Source organism: Lissotriton helveticus, chromosome 8, assembly GCF_964261635.1.
Source record: "Lissotriton helveticus chromosome 8, aLisHel1.1, whole genome shotgun sequence".
NCBI classification, from domain to species: Eukaryota; Metazoa; Chordata; class Amphibia; order Caudata; family Salamandridae; genus Lissotriton; species Lissotriton helveticus.
In genome coordinates, this window is record NC_136069.1 from 218425997 (window position 1) to 218445235 (window position 19239).

Consider the following 19239-nt stretch of genomic DNA (forward strand, 5'->3'; position numbering starts at 1 on the left):
TCTAGCGCAAGTCATTGTAACAACTTGCTTTGTGATAACCGCGATGTAACGTACCGCGATGTAAATGATCGCGTTGTAACGTTACATATTCCTCGACGACTATGCAGAGCCTTGCAGCGCAGCCTCACCGTACCTCGGAACTGACACATTGTTTTGGCTGTACAAGGCATCTTCGACACCGAAGCTTGCAACGCTCCACAAACCAGGATTTAAGGTACTTTTTTAAGCAGGCCTAACGGAGTCCCTGTAGCAGGCGCACATTCAAATTTCAGCAGCTTGAACTTGTGACTTTGTCCTAGTCCATCCCGACCCAATATCCATAGTTGGCACTTTGTGCTTTTTGGTGTTATTTTTACTGAAATCTTTAAAATTGGATATCTCCTGTTTCACTGATTGGATTTATGTTGTGTTGTTCTTTTTCATTTATTAAAAAATTACTTTATTTTTCTAAAGTGGTGTGGGAATCCTTTTATAGTGTGTTTCCACTATGTTGCACAAATACTTTACACAATGCCTCTGAGTTAAGATTGGCTGTTCTGTACCAAGGATTGAGCACAGGTTAATTTAGGGTTTGCTTGTGAGTTCACCTTGAGGAGGATTGTGGTTGCTGCTTGAAAAGAGTTTCACCCCTCTCAACCAGCAACCCAATTTCATAATTGTGCAGTCGCTCAAACAGGGATAGCATGCCCTGTGCGCAATATTGCCCCCAAGTGTGTTCATTTCACTCTCATTATATATGAACATATGTAAGATGCTAAGCAATGGACGAAATATATTTGGCATTTCAGTATGTCGTACAACCAGATTTTACAAAGACTCTATCAATTTTTCCCCTATATTATACATGTAGTATCTCACAGCGTCCTTTTAAATATATATGAAAAACAAAACATATAGTTGAAATGTGTACTATATAATGACAGAATGTTTTTGTTATCTTGAAGCATACCAGTGTTTTGTCGGGTTAGATGACTAGTCAAGTCCACTTTAGGCTTTCCTTAAGTGAATTATATTCAGCCTCTGAAAGACTTTTTTGTTCATTGTCTCATTATTGCGTCTCCTTAAGATCAATTCTAACAAGGACCTAACAAATTGAAAGCAATCAGTTCACGTGGCTTTAAATATATCACCTTTCTCTAGTTCAGCCATTATGGTCTAGCACAGCCATATGTGATTAGAATCCAGTGAAAAAGTCCTAGGTATGGATGCTTTAGAAATTGTGTCAAACGGGCCATAAATAGCAGACCACTTAGCTAAATGGTGTTTGCTGCTATCAGGCAAGGACACTCTTGCAGCTGCTTGAAGCGTGTACTATAGACATAGTGCTACACGCTACTCACATTCACGCATCCATTTGTTTCAATTTACTGTCATGATAGCATGTTATACACCAATTAAAGGCATGGGTACATATAGGGTTTCGTAAAGATGGCACTAAATTTCTGGCCCTTTGTCAAACGTATTTACTATGCAATGCTTTGCTGTAAATACCTTTAATGTACACCACTTACAACACAAGCTTCTCCTTCTGACATTACAACTTAACCCTGCTCACAATCTGTTCCCCAAAAGGTCCCTGCTCGCAGTCACCGTATTGTTGCAGCTAAGATGAGACTTCAAGAGCAACACAAACACAGCCATCCAATAATTACTAAAGATTTTCTCAAGTCAAATCTGTTGGTTTGGCCAAAACGTATTTTTTTTCCAGGAAAATGCCAGCAGGTCCTAACTTTAGAGCTGAAATCTGAATCGTCAGGATTAAATCACAAACCTGACATTAAAAATAAAAGTAAAAAAACACAGATAATTTGAATATACAATGACACATTCTTGAGATAGACAAGCGCACACGAAGAAATAACTCTCCTGAGAACTGCCTGGGAATGTCATTTGGAGTGATCTAAAAACAGGCATACTCAATATGCTAGCACTGATAAAAGCAATGTTTAAAGACTGCACTCCTAGAAGGCAAGGTCAAGAGGTAACTGTGTGCTCAACACATGATCCCCAGTCACAGGCTTAGAGTCATTTTTGTTGCGGTGCAGAAGATAAGCCTCTTGTTAAACTCTCAATCACGTTCAGGGAGTTCTAAGGCTGGTATCAGCAGATTCCTCTCTTCCAAGGCTCGGCTCAAGGGCACAAATGTAATCTGATGAAAGCCCTTTGTTTTATCCCTGCCTTAAACCACCTACTCTGTGCGCAGACACTAAACATTTGCTCTGCTGCAGCGGTCGAATGAATTAAACTAACAAGATACAGTGCAGGAACGACGTCAAGATGTAATACAGCAGCAAAAGTCCTTTCCCTGCAAGCAAAAGGCCTGAGACTTTTGAGTAAGAACTCCAAATAAACCTACAAAAAATCCTAGGTTGGATAAGTGCTGAAACTAAAGCAGCTGATTTAATTAGGTGAACACGTCCCAAAATATCTAGTCAGGTTTTTATGTATCTGACATGAGTACAGAACCGAAACGAGGCCCTTAGGGCATGTCTGTGCGCCCCAGGCACATTCCAGGGGTGCAACAGGGGTCCTTTGGACACCCTGGCACCCTTGTTTTTGCGATTCTCAAATTGCGATTTTCTCATAGAAAATCGCAATTTGAGAATGTATCCCCATTCATTCCCATGGGCCTCTTGGCCCATAGGAATGAATGGGACACTCATTCCTTAATTGCGATTCGCAATTTGCTAATCGCAATTAAGGAATTTTAGAGATTCGCAATAAAATTGCGAATTACTACCTACATTCCATTTTGCAATTCTCAAATAGCGATTCCTTAAAAATCGCTATTTGAGAATCGCAAAATGTGATTTACCTACATATGCCCCTTGGTTCCTTTTTGGCTGAGACTCAAGCTTTGGATCCCTCACAATACGGTTTTAGAGAGGAACACAGCACTGAATCTGCTCTCATTAGAGCCACTGAGGAGATTAGGGAAGCCGTTGACCAAGGAGGTAGGGCAGCATTGATCTTATTAGATTTGGCCGCTGCCTTTGATACGGTCCATCATGTCATATTGATGGACCGTCTAAAGGCGTGTGGGATCCGCGGGAAAGCCTGGGATCTAGTAAGATCTTTTTTGACAGACAGAAGACAAACTGTTGCACTGGGAAACTACCAGTCCAAACCTTTTGCCCTGCCCTGTGGGGTCTCACAAGGGTCTTCGCTCAGCCCAACGCTTTTTAATGTTTATGTGTTGTCGCTGGCCCCAGTCATTAGTTCATTCGGATTTCATCTTACCTCCTACGTGGATGACTCCCAAATTGGGGTGTCTCTGTCACAAGGGAAGGAGGTGGGAATTGAAGGACTCTTCCAGGACTGCATGTTGGCAGTAGGAGGTTGGATGGCGGAGATTTGTCTAAAACTTAACACGGGCAAAACAGAGGTGATATTGTTCAGCAACAATACCAATTTTTGAACACCAAATTGTTGGCCGCACTCAATGGGTGATCTCCCGGTTCCGTCAAAAAAGTTAAAAAACTTGGCATAATAATTGATCATAACCTCACCTTTGGCCTACAAGTTGATTCAGTGGCCACTAAAACAAGGTACGTGATGAGAATGCTTAGGAAAATATTGCCATTTCTGCCCTCAGGGAGCAGGCAACAGTGGTCACGGCTCTGGTAATGTCAAGACTTGACTACTGTAATAGTCTTTATTTAAATGCACATCAAAGATTCCTTAACAAATTGCAAGTGTTGCAGAATGCTGAAGCCAGATTGCTCTCGGGCACCTCTAGATTGTCATCGGTTTCTATGGAAATCAAAAAACTGCACTGGCTTCCAGTTAGGAGTCGGGTCCGCTTTAAGGCTCTGTGTATGGTCTTTAAATCACTTCAAGGTACAGGACCAGACTACTTAACGGCAGTTCCAGTGGTATAGCCCGGAAAGAATATTGAGTTCAACTGGGGCCAAGTTGGTGCGAGTGCCTCACACACAAAAAGCTCAGTGGGGTGGCAGGAGCTTTGTCCACGGTGCAGCAAAAGCTTGGAAGGAGATGCCGTTCCAACTAAGAAATGCCACAGAACTTTTGGCCTTTAGGAAGGGCTTAAAAACTTGGCTGTTCTCCCAATAAATGTATTCCCACAATTCCGCTCTCTCGACTATAGGCTAGAAGGAGACCTAGATAACGCCAGGACACCTCCCTATTTTGTTATTCAGTAATAGGGTAAACAACTCGCAAAATAGGGTTTGCACATGCTACAACCCTTTTTAGCGATTGCAGACGGCCCAATTTTCATTTTGCGACCTCTAAAGACGGTCGTACTTCTGGCCATATGGGCCTTATTAGGACTTTGGCAGTCCTACAGCGCACGGTGCAATGCACCGTCCACTGTAGGGCCTCCAAAGCTGTGGCGCTGATGCCCACCAGATTAGGAGCAAAATCCTGGTCCGATGGGTGGTGCTATTGCAGTCTAACGTGGCTGTCTGTCAAGCTCATTGAAGAACCTGACATGCAGACCGTCGCTGTAAGAGCGCTGACTGCACCTTCCTGCATGGTGTGGCATACATGCCACACCGTGCAGGAACTGGGGATGCAAATGCAGGGGAGCACAACATGTGCCCCCCTGCATGCACCCCCATGTCCAGGAGGCCCCCTTAGTTTACTCTCCACCACCATTTTCATGGCGGGCACACAGCCATGAACAGGGCAGTGAAAGGGCAAATGGTAATATGCTCGCCGTGCCGATGTAACACCGTCAGTATATTAGTGCTCTTAACCGCTGCGCCTCTTCCACAGGATCCTGAATTTCCGGCGGACGCATTGGTCCTGTGGCGGTCTGACTGCCACTCTCCTAATACTGCGGACAGGCCTGCAGTGTGGTGGTGGTCAGACCTCCACAACAAGTGGACTGCCTTACTCATAATAAAGTGGAGTACTTTTGGAATCTCACATATCATAATACTACAAATAAATATTGTTTCAAAGGAAACCAACCCTGAACTGCCATGACTCTGTAGGTATCTACCATTTATTTAACAAACAGAGTTTCATAAACAGTTCACTAGTTATGACTCAGCAGAACTCCTCAAATGTGGTCTACCTGTGTCTATTCAAAAGAGTTATCAACAGACTAAAATGTAAGCATAGTCAGACATCAAGATTAGCCCTCAGGTGAATACAAGCACTGGCAAAGCCAAAAGGTTTCGCTTTTGATAGACGTTAACCTAACTTTTGGCTTGGGGAATAATTGTATATAGGCAAAGAAAGAAATATAAGCTTGTAGCCAATACTGACTACCATCAACCAAAAAAAAGACGAAATCCAGCTCCTGTGTGATGATGTATGCACATGGTCATCTTGGATTTTGCCCTGAGCGTGATGATGTGGGTACACACGTGCAAATGCGCAGGAGCGAATACATCCTGATGTGGTGTCCAGATTTACCATTCCAACATAGTGGCACACATCTTGGTGTAATAAATTAAAACAAAGAAAAAATGTGTGAAAGGGCATCTACAAAATGGAGAGAACAGGAAATAATCTGCCTTCCTCTGTAAAAACACATACCAGCTAATGGGGAAAATCCTGTATTCCTCAGAACCTGGGTATATAATCAGTATAATCACATGTCGAGTCATTTCAAGCAACATTTATGTTATTGTGAGGAGTGTATTCATCTTTTTCTCCAACCTGTTTCATGCTGAATACATTGAATAATGACCATCAGGCTCAATGATATGTTGTCCAATTTTATTAAAACAATATTTTTACATATCAAATAAAACTTTTAAAGAATACTTTTCATGCATTCACAATAACTTGTGCCACCAGGCAGGGGTGTCCTCTGTCAACCCTGCTTTTTGCAATAGCAATGGAGCCACTTGCGGCAGGATTGGGGCAACATCACGCAGCGAGTGGACTATGTTTCTCTTTCAGAGGGATAATATTCTCACAATACGCAGACGACATTACCTTGTACATTAAACATCCCCAAACCAATCTGCCATCAGTGCTCCGAGAGGTTATCCAATTTGAGGCATATAAGGAATACAGATCAATTGGAAGAAATCAACGCTGTTCCCACTGACAGAAGACACAGCCCAATTCGAACTTGACTATCCACTTTGCTGGGCCGAGGGCCCCGTAAAATACCTGGGGATATGGTTAAGTAGTGACATTCAAGAGCTATGGAATATGAACATAGGCCATACGGTTTCCTGGCTGGAGGGGATGGTCAATCTCTGGTCAATGTTGCCATTGTCCCTTGCTGGACGCATAGCAATCGCAAAAATGGTCGTCCTCCCTAAGTTTCTCTACATCTTTGTAAACGTCCCGCTTATACTGACTCAGGCATTCTTTACAAATCTACGCTCACTGCTGATATCTCTGCTATGGGAGGGAGGACAGGCTGGAGTCAAGTGGGAAACACTGTCGCTCCTGTAGAGCCAGGGCGGGCTGGGAGCACCGGACATTCACCTATTCGCCTTCTGCGCTCAGGCTCAATTCTTACATTTCTGGGTGCACCCGACCCCCTTTCAACCACACGTTGCGGTCGAGTGCAACGTGGTTGCGCCTCTCCCCTTGGAGCTAGCTCTGTATGAACCATACAAACGCCCCGCCAGGTTATTGACACAACAGAGACACTGCGCTGGGCCTGGAGCAACTTATGTAGGATAGCTAACATGCAGACACTGTTCGCTTCCCTCAATGGCTTTGTCTAAAAACCCACAAATGCTCCCCTTGGAGGACCAGGGTGACATTGTGAGAGCTCAGAGATTCAGCATCCACATATATGATGATATATACCGAGAGGAAGGATTCCTGGGCCCGCCTGATCCCACAGACACCCCCCTCTTTCTCTGACATACTGCTATGCCATCGCATACGGGCGGTATGCCGTCAGACGCATAGTACATTTCCAGACCCCCCACCTACACTACAGGCCCTAGAAAACATACTTACCACCCCCGCAGAAAAAAAACACATCTACTCCCCTATGCAAACACATTACCCCGCAGCAACACTGAATTGAAGAGAGCAATGGAATGAGGAACTGCACCTACAAATGACAGAGGAGGAATGGAAATGTTGCTGTGCGCAACTGGAACAGCTCTCCCCAATCTATAAACTCAGGCTAATCCACTTTAAATGTCTTAACTAATACTACAGAACACCCATTCAACTGCACCGCATGGGCCTTAGGCCCACAGAGGAGTTCTGGAGATGACACACTGGTCAGCCAACCTTCCTGCATGTGGCCTGGGACTGCCCCCAGATAGCAGCATACTGGAAAGAGATTTTTTGAACAATCAGCAATATACATTTGATGCACATAGAGCCGGGGGCGCTGATGGGCTTATTGGTCTATGTCAAGAGGGCATGTGGGGGTCCGCAGACTTTTGGCCATGTTATTATTATTATCAATGCGCATGATTGTCATGAAGTGGGGTAGAGCAAATCCTCCTAAACTCAAAGATTCGATTCTTGATGTAACACTTTGCCAGGAACGACTCGCTGCCTTTTGGGATTGATGCCCACTGCATGCGGGCCAAAAGGGATATGGGGTCCTTTTAGTAACTGGTTGGAAACCATGGACCACGGCACTTCAGACCCCAGGGAAGGGAAATACATCATCCCACTGCCTTCTGAGGTGTAAAATTGAAATGTATATACCAAAATAGCCATCAATCGCAGTTTAAATCACCACGTACGGATTATGTTTACGTGCACTATTAATCTAATACTAAAACTACACTATTGTGCAGCCCTTTGTTCAGAGACGGCTGCCCTACTTGAAAATCAATATGTCCTTGAATGCTTCATATGTATGAATGTGTGTCTTCCATTTCTGAACTGCCACTAAAAATAAAAGAAAAACATTTAAAAAAAGAATACTTTTCATGAGTGGGATTTGCAGATGTGATAGAGAGAAATTGTTAATGCAGTGCTAAAACAGTGCTAGGATAAAAACAAAAGTTATGAAAGAGGGCATAATTGGAAGCATCTTGTACAGACACCCAGAGATCTAAGACCCCAGACCCCCATGTGGACCTTTCAGGATAGAAATAGCATGAAACCTATGTAAAATGTGCAGGCTCACACATGGAAACAATCTTCATGCTGAAAGGCAGTGGGTTAAGCAGAAAGCAGCAGTCACATGCAAGTCACATTGCGCTTCAGTTTCAGGAAACTTTACAAAACTAGGCATGGGTGTGGAATGCCGAGCTACTCGCGGAGTTTGCACAGTTTTTCCCACTCCATGCTCTGTGTAAAGCGCCGGTTTTGAAAAACTCAGCAGAGCTTAGTTCTTTCCTTCTTAGTGCTCACCAACGTTATGTTGGCAAGTGAAGAAAACCTTATTCCAGATCACCTCCCGACGAGATTTCTCAACGCAGGCAGTCACGGATGGTCACTGCTGCTCATGTTGAGTAACCTTCCTTTTGCATTGATGAAGATACCGCTTAAGTAGAACATATGCTCAAGTGGGCGAAAGAAGCGGCGAGACAAACACACAGCACTAAAAATTAGCACTCTGACGATTGCCGAACTTTGCGTAACGCAATGGAGTTTTTTGGTTACTTGCTGTAGTTCTGCTTAGTGGAATTACACCAACTCCACCCAGGCCTAGACAGAACATCTCATTGTTAAATGAGCTTTTGCACAAAATAGGTCACTACAATCGTTATCTGCAAGGGGAATGAGCCAAGATGCACCAATCACATAAGAGCTAGCTTCCCCTCTATGCTTTGCAGTTTCTCACATCCCTGTCTTAACACACACAAAGGATAAGACAAGCCCGGCCTGAAGACTTACAGAATATGGAATAGCAGGTGTGTATACTGAAAACATTTGCTTATGAACATGTGCGTGATGCTGCAGAAAACACAGGTAAAGGTCAGATAGCTTGGCAAAAGAAACAACACATTAAGGTCAGATAGTTTGGCCCAATTAGCATTCACCACACGCTGTGTGATCTCATAAACATGCTTTTCTTTGCTTCTATTCGAGAACTGAAAGCCACATTAGTTCTTTAGGCCGATCATGCATAGAAACTGCTAAAAGGTCAAGAGGATTCGAAACTGTCATGTTTCGGTTTGTCCATATAAATACCACTGCCTCCAAAGAAGTGACTGATCTCCCTTGCAGTATTTGATTAAACCTATATTACTTTGCCAATTGTGTCTTGTTATTTCTTTCTCATATTTTCCACCAAAATATTGGCGAGCCCACTAGCCAGGAGTTCCACTTGGCCTCACCGTTGCCCAAAGTCCTGGATTTCCACGTACTCCCATTAAGTCAATTGCACATCTTGAAATAAGGTAATCAGACACCAATTTCATTAAAGTTCTGCTCATTCCCAGGGATGGGTAGGACTCGGAGTTGGCATCATTAAGGTAAGGACAGTGCAGAACCTGTCCTTTTAAGGTCTCTCCTAGGCAGCGCGCATGTGCTGCAAAAGAGAAGGACCTGTAGCCATTGCCATAGCTTTGGGGGCAAAAACGTGCACGCCTTGCATTGCTTGCAATGCAATGTGTGCACATCTTGGCGATTTCCTTGCGAGAGCGAGCGGCGCCATTTGGTCGCACACTCCCTCAAGGGAATCGCGCAGGCCCATTTACCCTACTGCCGCGTGAGGCGTGTGCTTTTTTTTTTAAGGAAGAAGATCGCTTTCACTGCCGCGCGGCCAATGCTTGTTAGGAATATAAGGGTAAACCGGGTATTTGGAAATGGGTCTTTTTTCTGGCTTCGGTTGTCCTTCTGTGCGAAGACGCGGTCGAAGAACCAATAGTGACAGTATATAATTGATATTCCCAACAGCGGGGCTCACAGGCAGGAGTGGACCCGCCCTGCCCGTACCGCTGTAGACATTTACTCATAATAGTTTACAGCTTCCAGTGCCAGTGACACTGCGGGAGTTCGAGCTGGCACCTACTCCGGTGCCTGGATGTGGCTGCATTGGACCGTTAATGTATTGCAAGAGAGTTTGCGCGTGCTTTCAGCTTAGAGACAACCGATGACGTCAGATAGCTTTGGTGCCATTTGAGTTGTGAGGTGCGCACGCTCCTGAGTACCAAGGGAATGTGGCCCCTGGACGTGTGACATCATTATTGCATAACACCATTGGCACGCAGCTCGAGAGATACTGTTGTAGTTAGGAGTGTAGCTGCTATTAATGCAGCATATGCAGTAGCACAGGGAGTCAACTGTCAACCAATCAAGGCTTCAATTTACTAAAAAGTCAGTAGTGGCCTGTATTCCTCACTTGCACTTAGGTACTTGGCTGCCTTGCTGCGTCACTGGTTGTAATGTATGTCAGCAACAATAGTGTGTACAGCTGACGGCTGTATTGTGGCACTGTGCGAGAGATAGTAAGGCATTGTTTCCAAAGAGTGCTTGCTTGCAAAGCTACCTTTTCGTGGCGCTCTAACAAACGGCATTTAATTATTCATTTCTGTGCTAGTTATACGTAATAAAATGAGAAGCTGACTGTATAGAACCTACGCTTGTATTCTGCAAGGTGCAAAACCTCCTTAGGGAATCAACATGATACAAAACGAAATCCTTAAGTACCTTTTTTAGTGTGGCAGAAGCAGTTGTCAAATGCTAAAATGCTCAGCAGGCTGTAAAATGTTGGCATTTGGCTAAGGAGGAATTCTTATATATCAGTAAAATTTTATTGAAGATTATATTTACATGGTGCGTAACGTATACATGGGAGGTCATTTACAGAGGGGAAAAAGAAGAAAAAAAAATGCCCTGGGGGTGGGGGGGGACAAGGGGTTACAGGGAGGCAACACAAGTCCATCATCTTAGCACTTCGGACTGTGGCTGTGCAGTTTCTGGCAGTGTATTCCGTTAGTTCGTGCCGTCGTATCAATATTCTTTAGTTTGCCCTCCGTCCCCCCCTGATGTCCTTTTCGATAGTCTCTCGTACGATTGTTGATTACCCACTCCCCTAGTCCAAGTGGCCGAGAAAGAGAAGAAAGAGAAGAGAGAGTGGAGAAGGAGGAATTCTTGAAGGGTGAGCAAGCTACTGGGGTCTACGATACGATCCTGGACAGAAGTGATGCTGATCTAGGTCTGGCACTTTTTGGGATGTTTCGTTTTGGATTTAACTGTCCTATGTTAATAGTGACATGTACAAAAACACTGCAACGCTATTGTTGCGCTCTCTCAATGTAGATGTACATTAGAGAAACTGCCCATCTGCCTCCCACCGGCAGCTCCTAATAAGGAGGCATGTATTTATGATCTCCCAAACATGCTCGCATCACCTCTTGTGAGAACAAACTTTGCGCGTCTGCACTTGGTTAATGGGCATGCTGTCTGCGTCTGCAATATTAGTGGCTAAGCCTATTCCTCAGGAGGCCCTCTGCATAGGGCCTTTGTAGAAGGCAGCCACCCTAGGTGACATTTGGGGAGTTTATCACCACATTGTGCATTGATGTGGCCTCAATGTATGCATTATGCTACTTGGCCGCCCTCCCTTACGACTCCACAGCAGGGACTTTACATTGTATTTTGATTTGGAAGGAACTTGTTTATTTGTGGTTTAGCAATTTGTTTGCATTTTGTTTTTTGCAGCATCTCTAGTTTTGCTTGTGAGGGTCTGTTAATATTTTAGAGAACAATGAAAAACGAGTTGAATTTATTTTGGAAGGTCGTTCTGAGCCCATGCCTGTCTTTAACATTGCTGAATGACGCTATACTAAAGACCGTGTTGCATGTCTCTTTTGGGTACCAAACTGATAAATACTATCCCACTCTCACGTCTGCCAGATCTATTGGCCTTCTTGCCATAGGCTTACTGACTTATCTGATTCCTCTTGGGGCATTGATACTGGCTGACTACATCAGTTCAGGGCTAAGCCCTGCCTGGCCACGTTCCCCAGGCTCAGGATGGACTGACTGTAAACCCCCAGAATATAAAAAAACAAGTTAAGCATTCACAAATGTACTTTGTAATGTATTCCTATTGCGAGGAAGGCCTTCCTTTGTTTACAGTAAACTAGGCAAAGAGAGATATAAAAGAATTTACCCAACTACCTTACACAGCAGTGCACCAAAGCTGTGTTTAAGAGTGCCAGAAGCTTCGGTATGGGATAATAATGCGACTAATTTCAAAATAATTGATCTACTAATAGCTGTCACTTTCCAACAAATAACAAGAAATTGGAAAGATTTTAGGAAAATGTCATACAAGGCCTGGTGGTATGATGTGTGCCACAACCATAGACTGGATACCTTTTCAAATTTACCTTCACCCATTGCTTTCAAAAGACTTCCGTTATGGCTACCAGTCACAACATTTTTCGACACATGCGCCAAGGAACACTCCTCATTACTGCCCTCTCAACAAGAAGTACTCAAACCTCCATAGTTTCTCTAACTTCCTTTTTCTTTTTTTTCGATTCATTATCTCTTTCCTGTTTACCTATTATGGATACTATTGTTTTTGTTTTTAAGTATTCATGCTGGACTATGATTGTACTACATTGTATTACAATGTTGTTGTTTTTTGCTCAAAGTATGTTGCTTAAATGCATTTCTTGTACAATGACACACTTATATTCTTAAATAAAATTATTTTTTGAAACTTAAAAGAGTGCCCGAAGCTGGCGGAGATGAGGAGGGCAAAGGAGACATGCTAACTATGGGTTACTAAGATCCAAAAAAAGGCAGTGTCTGGTATGCAGGGGATTCTACTAGCTATCCTTCAGAGCTCACTGTTTTATTCCCATGCAAAGTTTCTTTTTATTGCTGATAGCCACTACTGCTGATTGCCATTTCAGCGATTTGAGTTCCTTTCTGCAACCAACTGAGGCATGAAGAGGGATTACAGTATTTGAGACAGTATCTCTATTTGGTGGTCTTTCCTGTTCATTTCCAAGATCGATCCCCCTCATCTCCTTATTTATTGATGGCCTACTGAAACGAGGCCCGGTTAAATTCAGGCACACACAATGCAGAAAGTTTCCCTCACCATGCAAATGATCTAATATATCCTCTGGATGTCACCTTGCTGTTGAAGGAAACGTTTTTTTTTGTTAGAACCCCTTCCCCTCTATTAGTGGCATGCTTCAACTGGGACCATCCTGATCCCTAAAAACCAGGATGGGCTTGACCGTATTCCATGGAGCACTTTGGATGTTACTTAAGCCGGGGTCTTCAGAGTATAATAAAAATACCTTAAACAACCACGGTATCACTTTAATTGTGGTTATTTAGTTACGGTTATAAACGTATACAAGGCAGGGATGTAAAGTTCCTATTACCCTAATAACTGGTTGACATGTTTCAGCGCAAAAGTCAAAGGCCTTTAGGGTCCAGGGCTTTTATCAGACACATACAGTGCCCCCAGGTTATTCACTACATCAGTCTGGTTGTTTAGAAAAGACAGATAACATGTGACACACTGATGCATGCATCAACAGGATTTACTCGCCCAGGTTGCTGCGAATAAATCTTGATTCCTACATTGGAGACAAAACCTGAGTCTTTTTAACTGTAGCAGGAGTGATACTTCCAACATATAGGGGGTCATTAGGATGGCAGGTGGACTTTGCCCGCTCGCCATCCTGACTGGGATTGGGACCGCCCACCATAAGGGCGGGGGTCCCGTGGGGGGGCATTAGGATGTGCCCGCCACAGTGGCGGGAACATCCTGCATTTCTGTGCATTGTGGCGGGCGGTGCTCTCCGCACCGCCCGCCACAATGCTAGAAATGCATTTCAGCATTTGCATAAACAAAGCGGCAGGCACCGCGCGGTGTCTGCCGCTTTGTTTATGCAAATGTAGGGGGTACCACAGGTAGCCCCCATGTAGAGGCCGCCACCCCTCCTTCACTCTGGGGGCCCGCAGGGGGCTACCTGTGGTACCCCCCCACATTTGCATAAACCCATGATCGCAGGGGTACAGTGCGTACCCCTGCGATCATGGGGTGTACGCACCGCACACCCAGCAAACATGGGGTACGGTGCAATCATAGGGTGTACGCACCGTACCCAGGGGGGGGGCATCCCGTACCTGTTTCGAGGCGAACTCTGCTTCTCCGGGTGTTTTTCGGCTCCCGTAGAAAAAGTATTGTTCGGTGCATACCCGACACGAATCGTACTAGCTGGGTCGGAAAAACCAGCCGCAAACCGTACGGATGTCGCGTACAGCGGGTTCCGAGGGAGATTCGTACATGTATTAGATTTGCAGGGTCTCTGTACGATCCTTACGGAGTCCAGCTCCTGGTACGAATCGTACTTTGTAGTACGTTGCAGGATACGATTCGTATGGGAAAAACACTCCGTACGGCTATTCGGAGCAGTTTTTCCCAAATCGGAATCGACCCCTCTGTGTTGAAAATAACACAAGTCAAAACCGGTGCTTAATTTGACCGGGGGGTTTCCGGTGATTTCTTGTGCTCAGCACTTAATTGTCGACACCAGCTCAAGGTGGCGCTGTCTGGCTAATTTAGAGATCACAGCAACAACTGTTAATTATTAATTCCATATACTTTAAAAAAGACTTACCTGCTGCACGAGCCATTCTCTTAGCTTCGGGGCCGGCAGTAGTCTGAATTGTCACACTTGTAGAAGTGTGATGGTTAGTATTTGTGTTGTTACTATCATTGGCAGCATCGCTGGGGCAATGTGTGGTGCAAGATTCAGCGGCCTCCTGATGAGTGTCCTGGCACTTATTTATTTTTTCTTTCTAAATTAAGCACTGGTAAAAACATTGCATGCTTCATGCTGTGGAGTGTCGTACTGATATATCTATTGAGGATGTGGTCAAAAGACCGGGTGTGCAGTGAGAAAACAGTGTGATATAGCAATGCACAGCAGACGAGGGTTCCTGTGAGAGACATGTCACATCAGGCTGTTGGGTGTGTAACCCATATTTAGGACTTCCCAGACTAGGGAACCATATATTACTACATGGGAGGAGGCCAGGGGGGAATGCCCCTGTAGTCACACACTGGGTTAATACTTGATGACGACACCAAAGAGGGGACACAGAGTTTGACGAACATATTTGTTTTCATTCTGAAGTACACATCTTGGGCAATGACATTATAAGAACATACATTTAAGACGAGGCTAACAAGATAGGAAGCGACACGCACTGGAAAGACAGGCTAGAGGATTAAGGTGTCACTTAGATTCAATTTAGAGGAAACGGAAATCGTTACGCTATTATTGGCAAAGTAGTGTGAAAACAGGAACAACTCAATGTTCTCGATTCATATTACGTCACGTTAAAAGTACCTGCAGCATACTAGCACACCAAAACTGTAAATCACGAGAAAATATTTTAACAACTTCGATTTTTTTCTTTTTTTTTGCCACTGAGACAATTGAACTAAGTCTGGTTTTTTGGTGGAGTCAGTGTCTTTTTTTAGACTGTGAATTCCAGTGGTTGTCGATACCATAAGTATTTTATTTGTTGTCACTCATGATTAGGCAAGACGAAAAGTAAAGGATGGAATGCATGAAGTAAGCTAAATCACTAGAAATTATTTTAACTACGTTAGTGATTTATTTTCTTTGTAACTGTAAATTATCAAAGTGTAACCACCCCTCAACTCCAAAATTAGTCAGCTGTAATGCTTACCCTGCTCTAGAACATAGCTTACACACATTTGTAAAGCCAATAGCTCTGGCTGGCATAACAGAAATGAAATGAATAATTGTTCTGGGGTTCGTTATCATTAATCATGAATGGACAGAATGAAACTGTAAACCGTGACACTGTTTTTAGTAAAAATAAGAACTAATATCACTTTGTTCTTTATAGATAAATTGGCTGAAACTATAAATGTCCTGAGGAAGACACCACGACGTGTCGAAACGCGTTGACTGACATACAACAGCCACAGCAACAATAGATAGGACATGTATCACTGTCCTTCTAATGTTTTTTAATTTATGTTTTTTAATACAAAAGTATATCATTTTCTATCATCAATTCATCATAACTGTATAACTACATTGTAAAAATGTATCCCTGTTTTTATTAAAACACACTATTTTTGATATCATTATGATTGTTTGTGTTATGGTTTAAGTTCTCCACTTTTTGTAATGGTGCAGTTGAATACATAGCTAGTGTTTTGTTAGACAGATAGCCTGGGTGTTTACCTTCACACTAGAACATAGCTTACACACATTTGTAAAGCCAATAGCTCTGGCTAGCATTTTCAATAGTATGACTTATTGGCATTTTAAATGATAATTGCTTTTATTTATGTGTTTTGAAAACCTGCAAGCGTTGTGTAAACATGCAATTTGTACTTAAATTCCTTACTTATGCTTGCAGGTTATCAAAACACATAAATAAAAGGCATTGTCATCTGCAATGTCAATAGCTCAAACTCTCACAAATGCGAGACCTATTGCATTGCAAATGCTTGTTTTATTTGCAGAGTCAACATTTGACATTGTATTATGGATGATTTTGGTATTCGCCTGCAAGACTGTGTATGAATTGTATGACACAAACTGTAGGCATCCCAGTGGTGAGTCCAGGAAATATAGGGAAACTTGACCAAACTGTTAAAAGTGGTCGAAGGCCAAGTAGGTTTGGAGACTGGGTCTCCCAGTGTATGTTCTGTCATTGCAGCAAAGGAACGGCTTGGCCGGTGTCACCAGACTTTATCCTGAGTAAGAACAAAACACTTGAGTCACTTTAGCAACCCCAGACCTTAAGTCTGGAAGTCACAATTTGTAGTTACAAATAGTGAAAGTTATCCTCTCTATGAATGCGGAAGGAAGTGACCAAAGATTATTGCACTAGTATATAGTTTAGAATTGATTAATATGTATATGTAAATAGAAAGTTGGCCACTGAGTAATGTAATTTTGTAATTTTATGTCACCTAGTGTATAACTTAGGAACAAGTTAACGGAGTTCCTATCTTGTGAAGGATAGTGTACAATGTATCTTGTGAGGGATAGTGTACAACATTAGAAAATAAAGTTTAAGTAATTGACTGAGTTAGGCAAATGTCTCAACAGTCCGCAAGTGATCAATCACAACAGATTCCCAAATGAATTATCCTTCTTAACAACAATCTGGATGTTACCTTCTCCAATGGCACTGAACCCAATAGACTACTAATGCCATACCAGTGCCATCTAATAATCCTTTAATGGGAGAAATTCTTGATCACCTGTGTATTGCGGGTACTTTGCCTTTAGGTCTCCAGACATCATACGTCTACATGACAGAAGTAGATCACTCAGGTGATTAGATGAACCTTCAAAGGAACTAATCAAAAACAGTCTTAACATAGAGTACTTGAGGCACCATATTATCCGGATTTTTTTATTTTTTTATTTATTGAAGTTTTGTATAGCGCTAGCTGGGCCCGAGGGTATCAGAGCGCTTCACAGCATGTACAGTTATGAACAAGAAATTTTGGGCGGTAAACAAGAGCAAAGAGCAGAAAGAGAAATAATAGTCTGCAGATCAACAACTTGAGAGCAATATGGAACAGAGTTCAAGAGCGCATCTTCAGGCTGTGGGATTTCAAGGAGGGAAGAAAGCAGTCCTTCCACTAGTCAATCGTGGTGTCTCTCGGAGGAGGGAAGCTAAGTTATTGTAACAACATCTATTTCCAATGCGCTTAGAGGCCTGTAGGTGATTGAGCATGTTATAAATCTAAATTAACAATAACAATAACAATTTCGCGTTACTGTCGAGAGCGCTCGAGGAAGAGGGATTTGAGTAGTATCTTTAATTTTGGGAAGTAGGTGGTCATTCTGATATGGGGGGATGGAGTTCCAGATCTTAGGAGCGTTTCCAGCAAAGGATTTATTTGAGGTTTCGTGTTTCCGTGATTTCAGTGGGATGAGTAGAAGCGTTTTGGAACTTCGGAGGTTCCTAGACTGACCAGCCCTTTTGAGTTTGTGGCCAGATATTCTGGTTTGCCTGTGTGCAAGGCTTTGTGTGTGAGGCAAGCTGTACAGAAGCTGGCTCGTTGGTCGATAGGGAGCCACTTCAGTTCTTTGAGTGCTGGTGAGATGTGCTCGTATTTCTTCGTTCCTGTGACCATTCTTGCTCCGGCGTTGAGGGTAGTGGTAAGAGGCTCTAGGTGAGATTTTGCTGTTCCGGTCAGTGCTGTGATACCATAGTCAATTCTGGAGAGCACCAATGCCTGAGTGGCCTGTTTCAGATCTTTCGGGGGGAGGAAGGGTTTTATTTTGTAGAGCAGTTTTAGGTTAAGGAACGCACTTTTGGCATTTTTTGAGATGTGTTTTTTCATGTCCAGTTTGGAGTCGAGGATAATCCCTAGGGATTTCACCGAGTCCGTTGGCGCAAGGGCACCATTGAGGGCGTCTATGGCTTTGAGCCATTCTATGATTTGGGGGTTTTCATCTCTATTCGAGATGAGGAGCACTTCTGTTTTCTCTTGGTTGAGTTTGTGGTGGTTGGTTGAGAGCCAATGTTGGACCTCAATGAGCGTCACATTAAGTATGTGAATGTCTGAGATCGAGGTGGTTTCCAGATAAAGTTGTGTGTTGTCCGCATAGAGGTGGAATGGGGATGTTGGAGTTCCTTAGAAGTGAGGTGAGGGGTTCCATGTAGATGTTGAAAAGTTGTGGGGAGAGTACTGAACCTTGTGGAACTCCTCTACTAACAAAATACATCATCATGGACAAATAGTGTATAGTTGATCAATAGCCCCATACCAACCATGCTTATCGGCGAAGCCCCCCTCCTATGGACACCGGAATGGTGGCCAACAGACCTGGGACCTCCCCCCCGCCCAAACCCTCGGTTAAAAATCTGGGGATTCGCCTCGATCGCAATCTCAATATGAAAGATCACATCAACTTAAATGCTGGCTCCTGCTTTCATGTTATTGGCATGTTACACCGAGTCTTCCCTCTGCTCCCAGATTCTGGGAGAAATACCATATTTCAGGCGATGGTTCTAAGTCGCCTGGACTATTGCAATGACCTGCTGCTATCAGCTAATGAAGCCCTCCTTAACAGACTGCAGGGGGTGCAGAATACGGCAGCTCGGCTAGTCCTTAACGTTCCTCCTCGAACCTCTTCTCTTCCCCTTCTCAGAAAACTGCACTGGCTCCCTATAGGCCAACGTATTCAGTTGAAAACATGCTGTATCACCCATAAAGCATTGGTCAATCTGGGTCCCCCGTATCTCGCTGAGAAATTTGTGCCTTACACTCCCCGCAGATCCCTACGCTCAGGTACCAAACATCTTCTGGTGGTACCACGAATCAAAAAGGCCAGACAGGGTGAAAAAGCTCTCTCCTACTGTGGCCCTCTTCTGTGGAAC